Source organism: Bos indicus x Bos taurus, chromosome 25, assembly GCF_003369695.1.
Source record: "Bos indicus x Bos taurus breed Angus x Brahman F1 hybrid chromosome 25, Bos_hybrid_MaternalHap_v2.0, whole genome shotgun sequence".
Classification (NCBI taxonomy): domain Eukaryota; kingdom Metazoa; phylum Chordata; class Mammalia; order Artiodactyla; family Bovidae; genus Bos; species Bos indicus x Bos taurus.
In genome coordinates this window covers 32,165,870-32,183,638 of record NC_040100.1, presented here as the reverse complement: position 1 = coordinate 32,183,638, position 17,769 = coordinate 32,165,870, and the positions used below count along the sequence as shown (strand labels likewise).

Sequence of the window (17,769 nt, the reverse complement as noted above, 5' to 3'; positions counted from 1 at the left end):
ATGAACATATATACACTAATAGATAGGGTGGCATTACTGGTAAGGAACCTTCCTGCCAATGCAGGAGATACGAGATGTGGGTTTGATCCCTGGGTCGGGAAGAGCCCCTGAGGAGGGCACAGCAACCCACTCCAGTATTCTTGCCTGGACAGTCCCACGGACAGAGGAGCCTGCTGTGCTAGTTAACAGGGTCTCGAAGAGTGGGACACGACTGAAGCGACTTAGCTCCCACGCATGCAGATAAACAAGGACCTAATGTACAGCACAGGGAACTATACTCAGTATTTTATAATAATCTGTATGGGAAAAAATCTTTAAAAAATAGATATATGTAACTCAATCACTGTGCTGTACACCTGAAACTAAATAACATTGTAAATCAACTGCACTTCAATTAGTCATTTAAAAAAGAAGATATTCTTCACATCATTGCAGAGGGTCCAGAACTAGACCAGCCTGTGGTTTAACTGGTGCTGATAAAAACTCGGGGAGCCACTCCTGAGCTGGGGACACTTGATGGTTATTCTATTGTCTTCTTTACTCTTGTCTGTATCAGAGGCAGATGTGGAAGCACTGGGGCTAGACTGTGGGGTTCAAACTTTGCTCGGACACTTCTTTGTGTGTGAGCTTGGCCGGTCACAGTCCCACTGTATGCCTGTTCCCCCAGCTCTCAAGGGTGGGGGTGTAATAATTCTTCCTGATGGAACTGTGGTGAGAGTCAGAGGAGTTAACTAGCATATCACCAGCACTAAAGCAATGCGAGCTCTGGGGACTCCCCTGGTGGTCCAGTGGATAAGACTCAGAGCTCCCAATGCAGGAGGCCTGGGTTTGATCCCTGGCCTGGGAACCAAGTTTTCAAATGCTGAAACTACAGATCCCAAGTGCTGCAACAAAGATGGAAGATCCCACATGCCGCAACTACGACCCAGTGCAGCTAAGTAATAAATAAATAAACTTTTTTTTTTTTTTTAAAGAAAGGTTAGTTCTGACTGTTGCTATCAGGTAAAACTTGAGTGGTCTCATGATTTTTTTTTTTCACATTTCATTTGTCTGAGCAGACCTGGACCCACCCTGGGCAGACACAGAACACTTGTGTTTGTTGTTCTTTTTTTCTTAACTACATAAATTGAGTTGTAATTCACATACCACGTGATTCCCCATTAAAGAGCACAATTCAGTGGTTTTGTGTCTTCATGGAGTTATGCATCCATCACCACAATCAGTTTCAGATTATTGCCCCCAAAGAGCACAAGGAGGGGCAGCAGTGACTCTGAGCCCTCTATGACTTCTCCGGCAGAAAGGGGTGGGCTGTGAGGGCCCCCACCTCCCCAGAGCCCCTCTGGGGTGGGCGCCGTCAGCCACCGGGTCCTGAGGTATTCTTTAGGGACACCAGAGATCAGCCGGCTGGCCTGGTCGCCTACCCACTGCACTTACCGCAATCGTGTGAAGTGTATCTTTAAAGAAAGGTGACCACAGACCTTGTGCGGCTTTCTCTAGATCAATGATAACCTGCCACAATTTAATTTCCTCTTTTTTTTTGTCTCAAGAGGGAGAGAGAACCACTAGTCAGATATGTTGGGTGTTAAAGCTGCAACAGAGCCCATAAGGGGCATTTCGTGACCAGCCCCTGGTAGAGGCGGGCAGCCAAGGGCTCAGAATGACTCTGGGGTGTCTGCTTCAGCAACTGGGAAACTGGCGGCAACACTTACCCACATGGCGGCAGTGAAGCGAGGCAGGTAGGAAAGAGGCGGAGGAATCTGGATCTCCCGGGATCCTGAAACTCTCCCAAGACTTGAGTAGGCTCTGCCCAACCTTTAGGATGAGACTAGGGCTTCCCTTGGAGAAGGAAATGGCGACCCACTCCAGTACTCTTGTCTGGAAAATCCCATGGACAGAGGAGCCTGGTAGGCTACAGTCCATGGGGTCAACAAAGAGTCGGACACGACTGAGCAACTCACTTTTCAGGGCTTCCCTGGTGGCTCAGATGGTAAAGAATCTACCCTTCATGCGGGAGACCCAAGTTCGATCCCTGAGTCGAGAAGATCCCCTGGAGAAAGGAACAGCAACCCAGTCCAGTATTCTGCCCTGGAGAATTCGCATGGACAGTCCACCCAGTTCACAAAGAGTCGGACACGACTGAGCGACTAACACTTCCACTTTCAGGATGAGACTCAGCTGAATTTAAATCTTGGCTCCTGCTTTCGGGCCACATGGCCTTGAGCGAGTCACACTGCGTCTGGGTCTCCTGGTCTGGAGAATGGGGCCCGTAAAACCTGAAGAGTCCCCTTGTGAGGAGCCGAGGGCCCAAGTCACAGAGCGCCCAAGTCACAGAGCGCCCAGCAGGGGCCAGGGCACTGGGTTAGGAGATCCCAGCACTGATGGTCTTGACAATGATGGGTGTTATTTCCCCTCCCTGACTGTGCATCTTGGGGAAATTCCAGCCCAGGGAGTACTTGTTGTGGTGGGGAAGGAGGCAGAGAGGCTAGAAAGGGCTAAAATAGGGAACTCCGGGGGAGGGGGTTTCCAGCTGAGCAAGAAGGGAGATTCTGGTAGGTCTGGGGAACGAAGCCCATCGCCCGGTCTCACCCCTGTCAGGCCTCTCCAGGTGACATGCTCACCAGGGCGGTCCACCCCTTGGGCCCCTCCTTCACCACATCTTCCCCTCCCCGCCTCCCTGGTCTCTTCCGTCCCACCTCAAGCCTTTGCCTTGACTGTTCCCCCCACTACAATGCTTTTCCTTGATGGGCTTCTCTGCATCCTCAGAGAATGTGCCGCCCTGACCTCCTCTCTCACACAAACCCCAGCCCACCCTTCCATTAGTCTCCATCACATCACTCGCTAGAGCATTTATCTGGCTCTGAAATTAAATTTCATAATGTATTTATCAACGTGTCTTCGTGTTTCCCTCCTCCCCCTCTAGACTGTCAGCCCGCTGCGGGCCGGCATCTCGTCCCCTTGTTCACGCTCTGTCCCCAGGACTTGGCATGTGCATCCTGAGTGGTCTAAAGCAGGGGTCCCCAACCTCTGGGATCCAATGCCTGATGATCTGAGGTGGAGCTGCTGTAATAATAAAAGAAAGAAAGTGCACAATAAATGTCATGCTCTCGAATCATCAAGAAACCACACACACAAACACACACACACTCCACTATGGAAAACTTGTCTTCCACGAAACTGGTCCCTGGTGCCCAACAGGCTGGGGCCACTGCTCTCATGAACATGCCCAGGGGTGGGGTTTGGCTGAACCTGGGTGGGGGCTTCCTGGGAGGAGACCACTGGGAGTCTTTGATCCCCAAGGAAGTGGATGAGCCTCTGGCTCTCAGCAGGAGGGCAGGCAAGGCCCAGAGATGGTCACTCAGCAACTCCCGGGCAGAGTAGGGCCCAAAGGATGTAGAAGACTTGTCTGCTGGAATGTGTCATCCCTGGAGACAGGATTAGCATCCCTCGTGTCCCTAGGCCCATGTCTCTAGCTAGGGGATCCTTGGCTGGTTAGTGGCCAGGGCCCCAGAGGCTCATCAGACCCTCCTCCTGAGAACAGGCTGCTCCCAGCTGGCCAGGTCCTGCTTAAGGCAGGACACCATGCCTCCCTCTGAATCCTGACTTTGTTCTCTCTGCAGACCGCCCCCATGGGTGGGCCTGTAGACTGGCTCTTTGCTAAAAATCCTCCACGCCTGTCCACATCTATCTATCCTCGCCTTAATCCAAGTCCTTCAAGAACTGCAGGGGCCTGCTCCCTGCCCTCCTGGCCCCTCTGATTCATTTTTCATGTGGCAGACACAGCTAGCTCTTTCCAATTTAATTTGGGTTCCATCTTCCCAGGGATGATGAAATCCTTTCATGTCCTCACACTGCTCTGTGGATAAAGTTCAGCCACCCTCCATGTGACCTGACCTTCCCACCCCAACCTCTCGGCCACGGCACCTCTCACATACTCTCCTTTGGATGTTTCTTGACCACTGGGCCTTTGTACTTGTGGTCCCCTCTCCCTGGAAAGATCTTTCTGCCTCTCTCTATTGGATTAATTATTCTTGCTCAGCTTTCAGATCAAGCCTCAAACATCATGTCTTCCAGGAAACCTCAGGTCCCTGTCAAGGTGGAATCTCCCTCTACACACTCTCATTGGCTCTATATTTGTCTCCTGGGACTGTTCAGAGTGATTGTATAATTATCTGTTTCATGTCCGCCTCCCCTTAGACTGAGCAGCGCTGGGGGTGGGAACCTTCTCTTACCTGCCCCTCCTAACACCGCACATGGAGCATCAAAGTCTGGATGGAGCAGAGACATGCTCGTGCCTTCATGCACTTGTTCTCAACAACCATTTGCTGAGAATCCACTGTCGCTGGGCTACCAAGTTGGCACAGATCTGATTCTAGATCTCAGAGGGCTTAGCCTGTTGGGGACCACACACTATGGTGAGACCCGGGCTGGGCAGCGACCACAGAGCAGGACCTCAGGAAAAGCTTCTCAGGATTTGAACAGTGAGTAGAAGTCTGAAAAGAGGTGGGTGGAAACCCGAGTAGTGGGAACAGCCTGTGCAAAGGCCCTGAGACAGGGAGGGTCGGGGAACCGTGGTGGCTGAGCATGGCTGCAGTGCAGAAAGGGAGGCAGGGGCAGAGGATACAAGGGCAGATGGAGGTGCTCAGGACCCAGAGCTGCCTTCCTGCCTCACTACCCTCCGGTCTCCCCGCCAGGACAGGTCAGGACCTGCCAGAGACCCACTCATAGGCTCCAACCCCTTTTCCCTGGGGCCAGGGATTCCCTCACTGGTGGTCCAGTGGTTAAGATTCTGTGCTTCCAATGCAGGCAGTGTGGGTTCAATCCCTGATTGGGGCACTAAGATCCCACATGCTGTGGGTATGACCAAAACTAAATTTTTAAAATATGTGTCTGTTGAAAAATTAAATAGTTGTCTTTGGGAGGTGATTGGAAGACAAGAGGAAGGGTACTGTCTTTCCATTGTATTCCCTTTGAGTTTACAATGAACAAGTATCTTCTTTTAAAAAGAAAGAGAGACATAAAATAAATGAATAAAACACAATCAAACACTCCCTTTGTGAGGAATTAATATATTAAGAGAAAAAATCGTCACTTATATACTTGAAAGATGCCTCGCAGGAACTTCGTGGTGGGCCAGTGGTTAGGACTCTGCTCTTTGACTGCAGTGGCCCCAGTTCAATCCTTGGTTGGAGAACTAAGATTCCTTAAGCTGCAGAGGGTGGCCAAACAAACAAAAAAAAAGATGCCTCTCACAGGTATAGACTCAGATGGCTTAGTGTGGCAGCTACGAAGTGCCAGAAAGCTGAGTCTTGGATGATGGGGGAGATTCCTCTCCACGCCCCAGGCTCAGGGAGGCCCCAGAGTCTCCTACACGAGTGCCAGGCGGGAGGCCAAGCCCAGGGATAGATCCCCATTGTCAACAAACTAAGATCCCCACTCCCCAGTTCCCTCCACTCTTCCTGCCTGCTTCTGGGGTTTCTTCTGTCCCACTCCCCAGTTCCCTCCACTCTTCCTGCCTGCTTCTGGGGTTTCTTCTGTCCGTCTGTACAGTGGGCTCATTGGACTCACTTCATTTTTTTTTAAACTTTTTACTGTGAAAAATTTCAAACATATACAAAAACACAGAGAAGAGTAAAGGGAACCTCCACGCACTGCCCCTCCCCTCAACAACCATCGGCTCCTTTTCTTTCACATCTACCCCCTCCCCACCCTGATTATGTTAAAGCAATTCCTCAACAGAGTATCACTTCATCTGTAACTAGTTCAACATGTTTCTCTCAGAGACATAGCCTTGTTTTCAAAACATAAGCACAGAACCACTATCACACTCCATAAAATGAACAACAACAGCTTAATATCATCCAGGATTCCCTTGGTATTTGCATTCCCCAAATATCAATGTAAAACAAGACAGTTACTATGTTCAGTCAGGATCCAAACAAGGTCTGCACGTTGAAATCAGCTTACATGTCTCTTAAATCCTTAACAAAATGTTCTTAGTTGTACATTGTAGTCTAGTTGAGGAACAATGTTGCGTCGGTTTCCGGTGTACAGCAAAATGATTCAGTTGTACATATATACGTATCTATTCTTTTTGAAGTTATTTTTGTATTGAGGTTATTACAGAATATTGAGCAGAGTTCCCTGTGCTATACAGTAGGTCCTTAACCCTTAAAATTTTTTATTTTATTTTTTGGCGGCCCCACTGGGTCTTCATTGTGGCATGCAGATTCAAAAGCTGTGGCATTTCAGCTTAGTTGGTGTGTGGGATTGTAGTTCCCCAACCAGGGATCAAACCCACGTCTCCTGCATTGAAAGGTGGATTCTAACCACTGAGCCACCAGAGAAGTCCCATAAACCCCTTTCACGTAGGCGTTAGATTACTCCAGTATATCCTTCTATTCCCCCCACCCAGCCACTCTCTCCTTCTGGCCAATATTCACCACATTAGTTACCTATTTGCTGCAAAATGAATTTCCACAAAACAGAGCAGCTTAACACAACAAATATTTACAATCCCATAGTTTTTGTCAGGCAGGAATCTGAATGAGAATTCTTCCAGCTCAGCCTTTCTCACTGCAATCTAAGCGTCGGTGGGGCTGTGAGCTCATCTGCAGGCATGACTGGGGAAGGACCAGCTCCCAAGCTCCCTCAGTACACACTGGCAGCACTCACTTCCTTGTTACAGGGGCCCTCCAACGTGGCAGCTCACGACATGGCAACTTGTGTCAACAAAGCAAGCAAATGGGAGAGGGAGTGATGTGTTTCACACTTGTGCATGCACCCAACCTGCCTGGAGGAGCTGTTCAAAGACAACTCACTAGGCTCCACCCCCAGAGTTCCTGACCCAGCAGGCTTGGGCAGGGAAGGACATGCATTTTGAACAAGCTCCCAGGTGACGCTGAGGAGCCACAGGTTGAGAATTACAGAATTATAGGCACTCCCTCCCATATTTTTTAATTTCTTCAATGCACTTTATCTGCTGAGGGATCACTGTTAAGAATTCCAAGGTGAAGACAATGGCTTCAACCCTGGCTGCAAATAAGAATTAGTTGGTGAAAAACTAAAATAGAGTTGTCATATGATCCAGCAATCCCACTCCTGTGTACATATCCAGACAAAACTCTAATTTGAAAAGATGCACGTACCCCTACGTTTACTGCAGCGCTATTCACAATGGCCAGGACACGGAAGCAACCTAAGTATCTACTGACAGATGAACAGATAAAGAAGATGGGGTATGTGTGTGTGTATATATATATATAGGAATACTATAAAAAAAGAAAAGAATGAAATAATGTCATTTGCAGCAATATGGACAGACCTAGGGATTATCATACTAAGTGAAGGAAGTCAGAAAGAGAAAGCAAACATCATATCATACCACTTATATGTAGACTCTAAACACAACACAAATGAACACATCCACACAACAGGGACAGACTCACAGATACGAGGCTCAGAGTCGCGGTGGCCAAGGTGGAAGTGGGCTCAGGAGGGAAGGACTGGGAATTTGGGGTTAGCAGATGTGAACTATTATATATAGATAATATATATAATTATAATATTATATATAACAAATATTATATATAGGGAGTTGGTGATGGACAGGGAGGCCTGGTGTGCTGCGATTCATGGGGTCGCAAAGAGTCGGGTACGACTGAGCGACTGATCTGATCTGATATATAGAATGGATAAACAACAAGGTCTTGCTGTGTAGTGCATGGAACTATGGTCAGTATCCTATGATGAACCAGAATGGAAAAGAATATGAAAAAGAATACATATGTATACACATATATATCTTCACTGAATCACTTTGATATCAGTGATACCATTGAATCACTTTGCTGTACAGCAGGAATTAACACATTATAAATCAACTATATTTAAATAAAAATTTTTAAAACTTACTAGGTGAACTTTAAAGGGTCACACCATCTCTGCATCCCCAGAAAGGCCTGAGAGACAATCACCTAAAGAGCAAATGTTACAACAGCAACTCTGGTGGTCAACTCTGGTACCCATGCCTCTAGCCGTAGATAATTTCCAAATCTATTAACGAAGTGGGGCTAGTTATTCCCACTTTACAGATAAGGAAATTGAGGCTCCAAGGAGGTAACTGGAAAGCAGCAGAGCTGGGCTCAAACACAGCCCCAAGTGCCCTGTTGGCCAGCGGGTCGCAGGCCTCTTAGCTTGTGCTGGAGTCTCCAGCCCCTCTGGGTTGAAAGTCCCCAGCCCTCAGATCGAGAGAATGAGGTTGCTTGTGGTCAGGCTCAGCTGTGGATAAAAGCCCCTAAGAGCTGGGCCTCGGGAATAATTCCAGCCTGACCCCAAGGCCACCCCGTGCCTGGGATGGCAGCTATGAATAATGGACGACACTGGGGAGAACTCTGTGGCTGGTGATTCATCTTCACTGTGATGGTCAACTGCCTCTGGTGCGGGGAGGGGAGGATGGATGGACTTCCCCGCAAGAGGCTCAGGCTCCCCCTTCCTTCCCCAGCCTCTCCCCAGCCTCTCCCCAGCCTCAGAGTCAAAGGCAGGGGCCATAGGAGAATCAGAACCCCACTGCCTATTACTCCCCCATCTCCACCTCTAGACCCTTCTGCCTGGAGAAGCAAGGCCCAGAGACTAGATTCTGGAGGATGAGGGAAGGAAGGAATGGCTTTGAAATGTGATGCAGTTTGGTCTTCCCTAGCGGCTCAGTGGTAAAGAATCCGCCTGCCAATGCAGAAGTCCTGGATTCCATCCCTGGGTTGGGAAGATGCCCTGGGGAAGGACGTGGCAACCCACTCCAGTATCCTTACCTGGAAAATCCCATGGACAGAGGAGCCTGGTGGTCTCCAGCCCATGGGGTCGCAAAGAGCTGGACACAACTGAGCACAGTGGCACGATGGCTGATGGGTGAGGGCTCTGTAGCTCAGCTGCCAGGGTTCAAGTCCTCTGACTCACGCTAGCATTGTGCCTTTGGGGGGCTCACTCTTCCTGTCTGAGACTCAGTTTCCTCGTCTGTAAAGTGTGGAAGATACCATCGGCTTCACGGAGCTGCTGCTGCTGCTAAGTCACGGAGCTGTCAGGGGTTAAATGAATAAATAACACATGAAAAGTGCTTGGCCTCATCCGGCACATAGTAGGTACTCAATAAATGCTAGTTAGGTTGCGTACCCACAATGTGGGCAGCTTTTCTGCACACTTTGTCTCATGTACTCCTTGTGACACCCAAGGACAGTATTTGCTATAATTCTCATTTTACAGATGAGGAAATCAAGGATCACAGAGATTAATTAGAAGATCACAGAGCAGTCCATGAGAGGAGCAGAATTTGAACTCAATATCCAGTGAACAACTTCCAGTACGCTCACGAGTCCCAGTGGAACATCCTGCCCCACTGTCCTGCACTTATTACGCTACAAAAGCTCCTCAGTTTACACAATCCTTCCTTACACAAAAATCGACTCCAGATTAAGTACTTAAATACCAAAACCCAACAAAAAGCCCACCTTAAAAATTTTTAGCAGGAATAAGAGGAATAATCCTTTCGAACTTAATGATCCAAAGATGATAGATTATAGACTTAAATGTCAAAAACAAAGCTTCAGAAACCTTAGCAGGAAATATAAGTGAATATATTTTAGACCTCAGCATTAATAAAGGTGTTCAGCATCATTAGCGATCCAGAAATGCAAATCAAGATCTCTACTGGGAACAATTTCACAGTCAACTGGAAAACATTTTTAAATCGATCTTACCAAGTGCTGGAGAGGATGTAGATCGTACATGTTGCTGGCGGAAGTGTAATTAGGGCAACCACTTCATAAAGTACCTTGCTGTCATCTCTCACAATTGAATATTCATATATTCAGAATCCCAGTGATTCCATTTCCAGGCAAACACTCCAGAGAAACTCTTGCATGGACAATCAAGAACCACTTATAAGAATGCCAAAGGATTTCCCTGGTGGTCCGGTGGTTAAGAATCTGCCTTCCAATGCAGGAGATGAAGGTTCGATCCTTGGTCGGGGAACTAAGATCCCACATGCTGCAGGGCAACCAGGCTCAAGCACCTCAACTACTGAGCCTGTGCACTCTGGAGCCCACAGGCCACAATTAGAGAGAAGCCTGTGCACTGTAACAAACAGCCCATGTGCCACAACTAAGCCCAACAAAGCCAAAAAAATATATAAAAAATAAAGAATGCTCAAACAGCACTGTAAATTAGCAGACACCCGTACACCATTCAAGAGGCTGTCCACAGGAAACCAGACTGGCCAGCCAGGATACACTGACCTAGGAGAATATGACACAAACAGTTAAAATAAGCAAATCCCAGTATGGGCCGATCTTAGCTATATGTAGACTATTAAATGATGAAATGAAGTCTCATAAGATTCACATATCTTGATACACTTTTTGGGTTATCTGGCTTCCCTTTGTTGATGGATTGAATTGTGCCCCTGAAGAGATACACTGAAGTCTTAATCCCTGGTATCTGTACATGTAACCTTATTTGAATCTGTATAGGGTCTTTACTGATGTGATTAAAGTTTATTTTTAAATTTTTTAAAATTTATTTACGGCTGTGCTGGGTCTTCGTTGCTGCACATGGGTTTTCTCTAGTTGTGGTACGCAGGCTTCTCATCGCAGTGGCTTCTCTTGTTGCAGACCATGGGCTCTAAGCACGTGGCGTCAGTAGATATGGCATGCAGGCTTAGCTGCCCCATGGCATATGGGATCTTTCCAACCAGGAACTGAACCAGTGTCCTCTGCTATGGAAGGTGGATTCTTAACCACTGGACCACCAGGGAAGGGGTATTATTTAAGTTTAGATGAGGTCATATGAGTTAGAGTAGGCGCTAAATCCAGTGACTGGTATCCTTATAAGAAGGGCAAGAACTCCCAGTAACAATTAGACAAACAAAAGAAGTAAAAAGCATCCAAGTTGGAAAGGAAAAAGTAAAATTATCTGTTTGCAGATGACATGATCTTATGTACATAAAATCCTAAAGACTCCATCAAAAAGCTATTAAAGGACTTCCCTGGTGTTCCAGTGGTTAAGACTCTGCGCTTCCACTGCAGAGGAAGCGGATTCCATCCCTAGGCAGGGAACTAAGATCCCACGTGCCATGCAATGTGGTCAAAAAAACTTTTTTCAAAAGCTATTAGAACTAATAAATGAATTCAGTAATGTTGCAGGATATATAAATCAACAAACAAAAATCACTTGTGTTTCTATCCATTAACAGTGAACTATCTGAAAGTGAAATTAAGAAAGTAATCACGTTCACAATAGCATTAAAAACAATAAAATCCTTAGGAATAAATTTAACCAAGGAGGTGAAAGACCTGTACACTGACAACTATAAGACAAAAAATAAAACAAAACCAAAAAAAAAAAGAACCCGTAAGATACTGATGAAAGAAACTGAAGACACAAATAAATGGAAACCTCTCTTGTGTTCTCGGATTGGAAGAATTAATATTGTGGAAATGTGCATACTATACAAGGTGATCTACAGAGTCAATGCAGTTCCTATCAAAATTCCAATGGTATTTTTCACAGAAATAAAAAAGTACCCTAAAATTTGCATGGGACCACAAAAGACTTCAAATAGTGAAAGCAATCTTAAGAAAGAACGAAGCTGGAATCACACTTCCTGATTTCAAGCTATATTACAGAGCTTTAATAAAACACACTGGCGTAGGGACTTCCCTAGTCGTCCAGTGTCTAAGACTCCACACTCCCAATGCAGGGGGCCCCGGTTCTATCCCTGGTCAGGGAACTAGACCCCACATGCCCCAACAAAGACTGAACATTCTGAGTGCTGCAACTAAGAGCCTGAGCAGTCAATAAATTTGATGAAAAGATACTGGCATAAAAAAGGCACTGAGATCAGTGAAAAATAATAGACAGCCCAGACGTTAAACCTACACAAACACAGTCAACTGATTTTTGACAAGGCAACAAGAACACGCAATGGAGAAAGGACAGTCTCTTCAATAAATGATGCTGGGGAAACTGGATATTCACATGGCAAACAGTGAAACTGAATCCCTGTCTTAGACCACTCACAAACTCAAAATGGATCAAAGACTTAAAGGTAAGACCTGAAACCATAAAACTACTAGAAGAAAATATCAGGAAAATGCCCTTTGATATTGGACTTGGCAATGATTTCTTGGATAAGACACCAAAAGCACAGGCAGTAAAAACTAAAATAATCAAGTGGGACTACGTCAAACTAAAGGGCTTGTGTAAAGCAAAGGAAACAACCAACAAAGTGAAAAGGCAACCTACAGAGTGGGAGAAAATGTTTGCAAACCATACGTCTGACCGGCAGTTAATGTCCAAAATATACAAAGAACTCAACTCAATAGCAAAAAAGAATTTGCTATTTTTAAAATGGGCAAAGGACCCAAATAGACGTTTTTCCAAAGAAAACATTCAGATGGCCAATAAGCACATGAAGAGGTGCTCAACATCACTAATTATTGGGGACAAGCAAATCGGAATCACAATACCACTTCACACAAAAGGGAACCTTTGTGCACACTGGTGGGAATGCAAATTAGGCAGCTACTGTGGAAAGCAGTATGGAGATTCCTCAAAAATGAAAAATAGGACTGTCATGTGATCCAGAAATCACTCCTGGGTATATATCCAAATGAAATGAAATCGGTATCTTGAAGAGATATCTGAACTCCCATGCTTATTGCAGCATTCTTCATGATAGCCAAGACAGAAAAAAAAACCAAATGCCGGTCAATGAATGAATGGATAAAGAAAATGTGGCATACACACACACACACACACACACACGTAATATATCATATATGTCATATAAGATATATACACACATATGTAATATATCATATGTGTAATATATATACACACACACACGCACGCACATGCACACACACATTGGAGGAGGAAATGGCAACCCACTCCAGTATTCTTGCCTGGAAAATCCTGTGGACAGAGGAGCCTAGTAGACTAGTTACAAAGAATCAGACATGACTGAGTGACTGAACACGCACGCATATACATATACACACACAATATAATATTATTCCACCATATGTTAAGTGAAATAAGCCAGACAAAAACCAATACCATATGGTTATCACTTACGTATGGAAAAGAAAGGAAGTGGGAAAGAGACCGAGAAACAAAGGGAAGGAAAGCAAGCCAATTTCACAGAAACAGAAAATAGAACAGTGGTTGCCAGGGACTGTGGGGGAGGAAGAAACAAGGAGATAAAAAGGTCAAAGGGTACAAGCTTTCAGTTACAAGAATAAGTTCTGAGGGTCTAATGTACAGCGTGCTGACTATAGTTAGCAACTCGTTACTGTATACTTGAAAGTTGCAGAGTAGGTATTAAACATTCTCACCCTGTGTACGTGGGTGCATACATACACACACACACACACACACACACACACACACAGAGTTAACCATGTGAGGTGATGAACATGTTCATTATCTTGATCTGGGTAATCATTCCACAATGTGTATGCATTAATATTAGAAGTTTCACACTGTGCACTTTAAATTATACAATTATATTTGCCAATTATTCCTCAATAAAGGTGAGGGAGAAATGGGAGAGGTGATGACACCAGAGGAGCAGGCATGTGAAGACAGAGGCAGGGATTAGGGTGATGCAGCTACAAGCCTCGGATTGCTGAGGATTGCTGGCAACCACCAGAAGCCAGGAGAGAAGCATGGAACGCGTCCTTCCCTAGAGCCTTCAAAGGGGACGTGGCTCTGCCAGCACCTTGATCTAGATCTCCTAGCTTCCAGAGCTGTGAGAGAATAAATTTCTACTGTATTATGCCATCCAGTTTGTGAGAATTTCTTCCAGCAGCCCTGGGAAGCTAATACATCCTTTCAATAAAGTTAGTAAGAAGCAGCTAACATTAAAAAAAACAGAAAAGGAGAAGGGGAGCGGCAGAGGATGAGATGGTCAGATAGCATCGCTGACTCAACGGACGTGAATCTGAGCAAACTCCAGGAGATAGGAGCCTGGCACGCTACAGTCCATGGGGGTCCCAAAGAGTCAGAGGTGACTTAGCAACCGAATAACAACAACATCAAAATAGACTTGGAGGATAAAACCACACAAGAGAGAAACCAGGGAGCAAGGAAGACAGGCCCCAGGGCGATGGGGATGACAAGGGGGACGGGAGGGGAAACCTCCAGGCTGGACATGGGCCATTGTTAGGGTCCTAGCTTTTGATTAATGGGCTACATGGTGTGAATCACGTGATTAAAATAGCTGTGGAAATGTTTAAGAAAATCAGGTCATGTAAGGACCAAAGAGAATACACCATGATCTGGGTTATGATTGGTCCACCATTCTCTGCACCTGAAGTTTGCTAATAAAATTACTTAAAATCAACAATAACAAAAAATTACTCAAAAGGAATTCCTGCACCACTGCCTTCTTCCACGTCTGTGACAGAGTGCCCCTCTCCCCTGCCCCTTCCCAGTCCCCACGCTTCTCCCCTTACTGTCTTTCCCTTCTTCCCCAGCGCATACACGGTCTGACAAACCCTGCAGAGTACTCATTTCTGTGTTTATCATCTGTCTTCCCTCGGAGATGCTGTGAACGCCGTGAGGGCTGAGGTTCCCATCTGATTCACGCCTGGAGGGAGTTCCCCAGGAGGGAGCACAGTGCTTGGCACAGAGGAGGTGCTACATAAAGATTGGCTAAATCAATGAAAAAACTGAGTAAATAAACGAAGGGTTTGGTGAATGGGCAGTTAAGGGGCTCCGGTGCTCAGATGCATGTGTGTGTTTAGGGGTGGAGGGTGGGTACCACACGTGGAAATACAGGACAGGCTTCAGGCAGGGAGCAACCTGCAGGCAGTCGTGCCCTCCCTACTCCCCAAGACTGCCCCTCATCACGCTGATAACAGACGCCAGAAATGAAGACCAGAACCAACCTAGGTTCCTCTCAGCTCATGACAACCCAGCTGGACGCAGGAGCCCATGAGATGCCTCTGCCCCAGCTGGGGGCTTTGTCTGGCACTGAAATAAGAGCACCGGGCTCCGAGACGCCGTGGGGTTCACCTCTGGCGCGTGCTCCACTTCAGCCTTCCACCTGCCCCCATCTTCACCACTGCTAGCCTCCTAACCATCTCTAGTTATTTCTGTTACACTTTGCTTTAAATTTGCCCACTTCTTTTTTTTTTTTTTCTCCCTGAAGAGACTGATTTAAAAAGGAATGGAGGGGGCTGGGGAAGGAATTCGCTGGTGGTCCAGTGGTTGCATGTCCACCTGCCAATGCAGGGGACGTGGGTTCGGTCCCTGGTCTGGGAAGATCCCACACACCACGGGGCAGCTGGGCCCGTGCGACGCTACTACTGAAGCCTGCGTGCCCTAGGGCTTGTGCTCCGCAGCAGGGGAGGCTGTCATGGTGACAGGCCCGTGCTCCACAATTAGACAGTGCCCCTCGCTCCGTGCTACAACTGGAGGGAGCCCATATACCTCAGCGAAGACCCAGCACAGCCAAAGAGAAAAATAAAGAGCAAATTTTAAAAAATAGTTTAAAAAAGAGAAAGGAATGGGGGAAATTCCCTGGTGGGTCCAGTGGATAGGACGTGGCGCTTTCACTGTTATGGTGTGGGTTTTAGTCCCTGGCTGGAAACCTAAGATCCCACCAGCTTCGCAGCAGAGCCAACATAAATAAATACATAAAAAGGAATGGGTATGTCACTATCATAAACGGAAAAGCAATATCTGGGCCAAAAATAGACAGTAACATAAACTGCAGAAAACAACACGTTGTTCAATTTGAGATGGGAGTGTGGATTGCCCAAGACTGTCAGCCTGAGGTTATAAGGTTATAAGGGGGCCGAGCTAGCGCTAGAGAGAGGCCAGAGAGATGTTATACCCACCGACCAGCAAAGGCTGATTTCACTCCTTGACCCAGATTGCTGGGTGACTCAGAGTTAGGTAACACCCTGTCTGTGTCCCACCTAACCTCACCCTGCAGAACTCACCTCTCACCCTTTGCGGAACTGCCCTCTGGCCCAGCAGTTCTCTTCATGTTTAGGCCTGGAACCCTAAGAGTAGTGGCCTGGGCAGGAGGCCCCACTGGAGTCTCCCCAGAGGCTGGCTGAGGCCTCTCTATTCCCTGGCAAGCCCCTCCCTTGTCCCAGCCCCTCCTGTGCCCCAAGGGAAGTGGGCACAGGACCAGGCTGGCACAGGGCAGGCCCAGCTGGGCCCCAGCAAGCCCCAGGGAGCCAAGGTGAGCTCAGCCCTCGCCCTTAATTATCTTCCTGGCTAATGAGCATCTAAAAACCTCCCTGTCATCGTCAGGAGGACCCCTGGGATGCTGGGGGCAGGGCGGTTCTATGGACCAGATGTCACCAATGGAGCGAGGTATTAGCACCCACCCCTTCCCGGAGAGAGGAAATGGGCTTGGGGAGGGGAGCTATACTTCCTGTCTCTTTGTAGGGGAGAAAGCTAGGGTTGGGGCAGACAGTTAGGGTGGCGGTTAAGTTCAGGACTTGGCAGTCTACTGGGAGGGCTCGAATCAAGGCTTGGTGCGCACCACCTGTGACCTTTAGCAAATGCACTAGCCCCTTGCGGCTCAAAGCGTGGTACCCAAACCATCACTACCACCCGGGGGCTTGTGAGAAATGCAGAACCTTGGGCCCCAAACTACTGAGTCAGAATCTACAACTTAACAAGACCCCCCAGATAATTTCTGTGCATATGTGTTGCTCTGTGCCTCAGTTGTCCCATCTGTAAAATGGGGACTAAAATGGGTTCATGTATATGTAGTAGTGCTTAGAACACAGTTTGCTGCTCTTATTATTTATTCGTTGTTATTATTGTTGAAGCAACTCACTCAGGGCAAGACAGATAGCTGGGCTATTCCCAGCCCCCCACCTTTCAGCACCCCAGAGGTGGGTGGTCCCTGTGAAGACCAAGAGCCTGAGGCTCACAGAAATGCAGTGATTTGCCCAAGACCCAAATGAGGAAGCCCAGGTTCACTCCTACACCGATCCAACCCCACTACTAATGTTAAGAGTGAATGGAGGACTTCCCTGGCAGTTCAGTGGTTAAGACTCCATGCTTCCAATGCAAGGGGCACAAGTTCCATCCCTGGTCAGGGAACTAAGACCCTACATGCTATGTGGCATGGCCAAAAAAACAAGTATTTAAAAAAAAAAAGAGTGAATGGAATTGTTTCCTCTGTACTTAACCCTTGTGGTGCTCACAAATGCCCCGTCAACTCCTTCACAATTGCCTTTGCTGTCACCTCCATTTTTCAGGCAATGAAAGTGAGGGTCAGAGAGGTCAGGCTGCTTTTCTAAAGCTACCCAGCAGGAAAGGCTGCACTGTACCCAGAGAGTTTGATGCTCATCATCCATGCTATGCTATATCCCCCCATCACTATTTTTTCCTCCCAGAATTTTTTCCCCCAAAGTGTCCCTGAGTCCCTTGTCAACGTTTTGCCAACCCTGGCTCTGGGGTTCTGGGCCTGCCCCTCCCACCTGCTCACCACTAATGAGGTCTTTGGCCACTTGAGGCTGGGACCACAGAGGCCGCTGAAACTGACTCTGTGGGAAAAACTTGCTTCCTTTCACCCGGGGCTCCCAGGTGTGGCTGACTGGGCAGGAGCCTTTGAGGGTGGTGCTAAGCCAACTCAGGAGTAGGAGCTGTGTTGAGCTATCTGGCTCTGGCCTCTGGGGAGCTGGCCTGGAGCTGAATGCCCCTCTGCCTCTTTGTCCACTCTCACTTAACCTCCAGCTCACCTCC

At 47.2% G+C, this 17,769-nt stretch overlaps 1 long non-coding RNA gene across 4 annotated transcripts in view; it reads right to left on the bottom strand.

Annotated features, from left to right (window-relative positions):
• LOC113883726 overlaps positions 1-17,769 on the bottom strand; it is a 55,644-nt gene that overhangs the window by 36,388 nt on the left and 1,487 nt on the right. For 3 of the 4 annotated variants that reach the window (XR_003508721.1, XR_003508720.1, XR_003508724.1), the window contains exons 2-3: positions 8,805-9,067; positions 7,912-7,973 (exon numbers count right to left, since the gene is read on the bottom strand). This is a non-coding gene — a long non-coding RNA (uncharacterized LOC113883726). Of the gene's footprint in view, positions 1-2,863; positions 3,061-7,911; positions 7,974-8,804; positions 9,068-17,769 lie in introns of those variants that run through there. The other variant, XR_003508723.1, reaches the window with a different exon arrangement.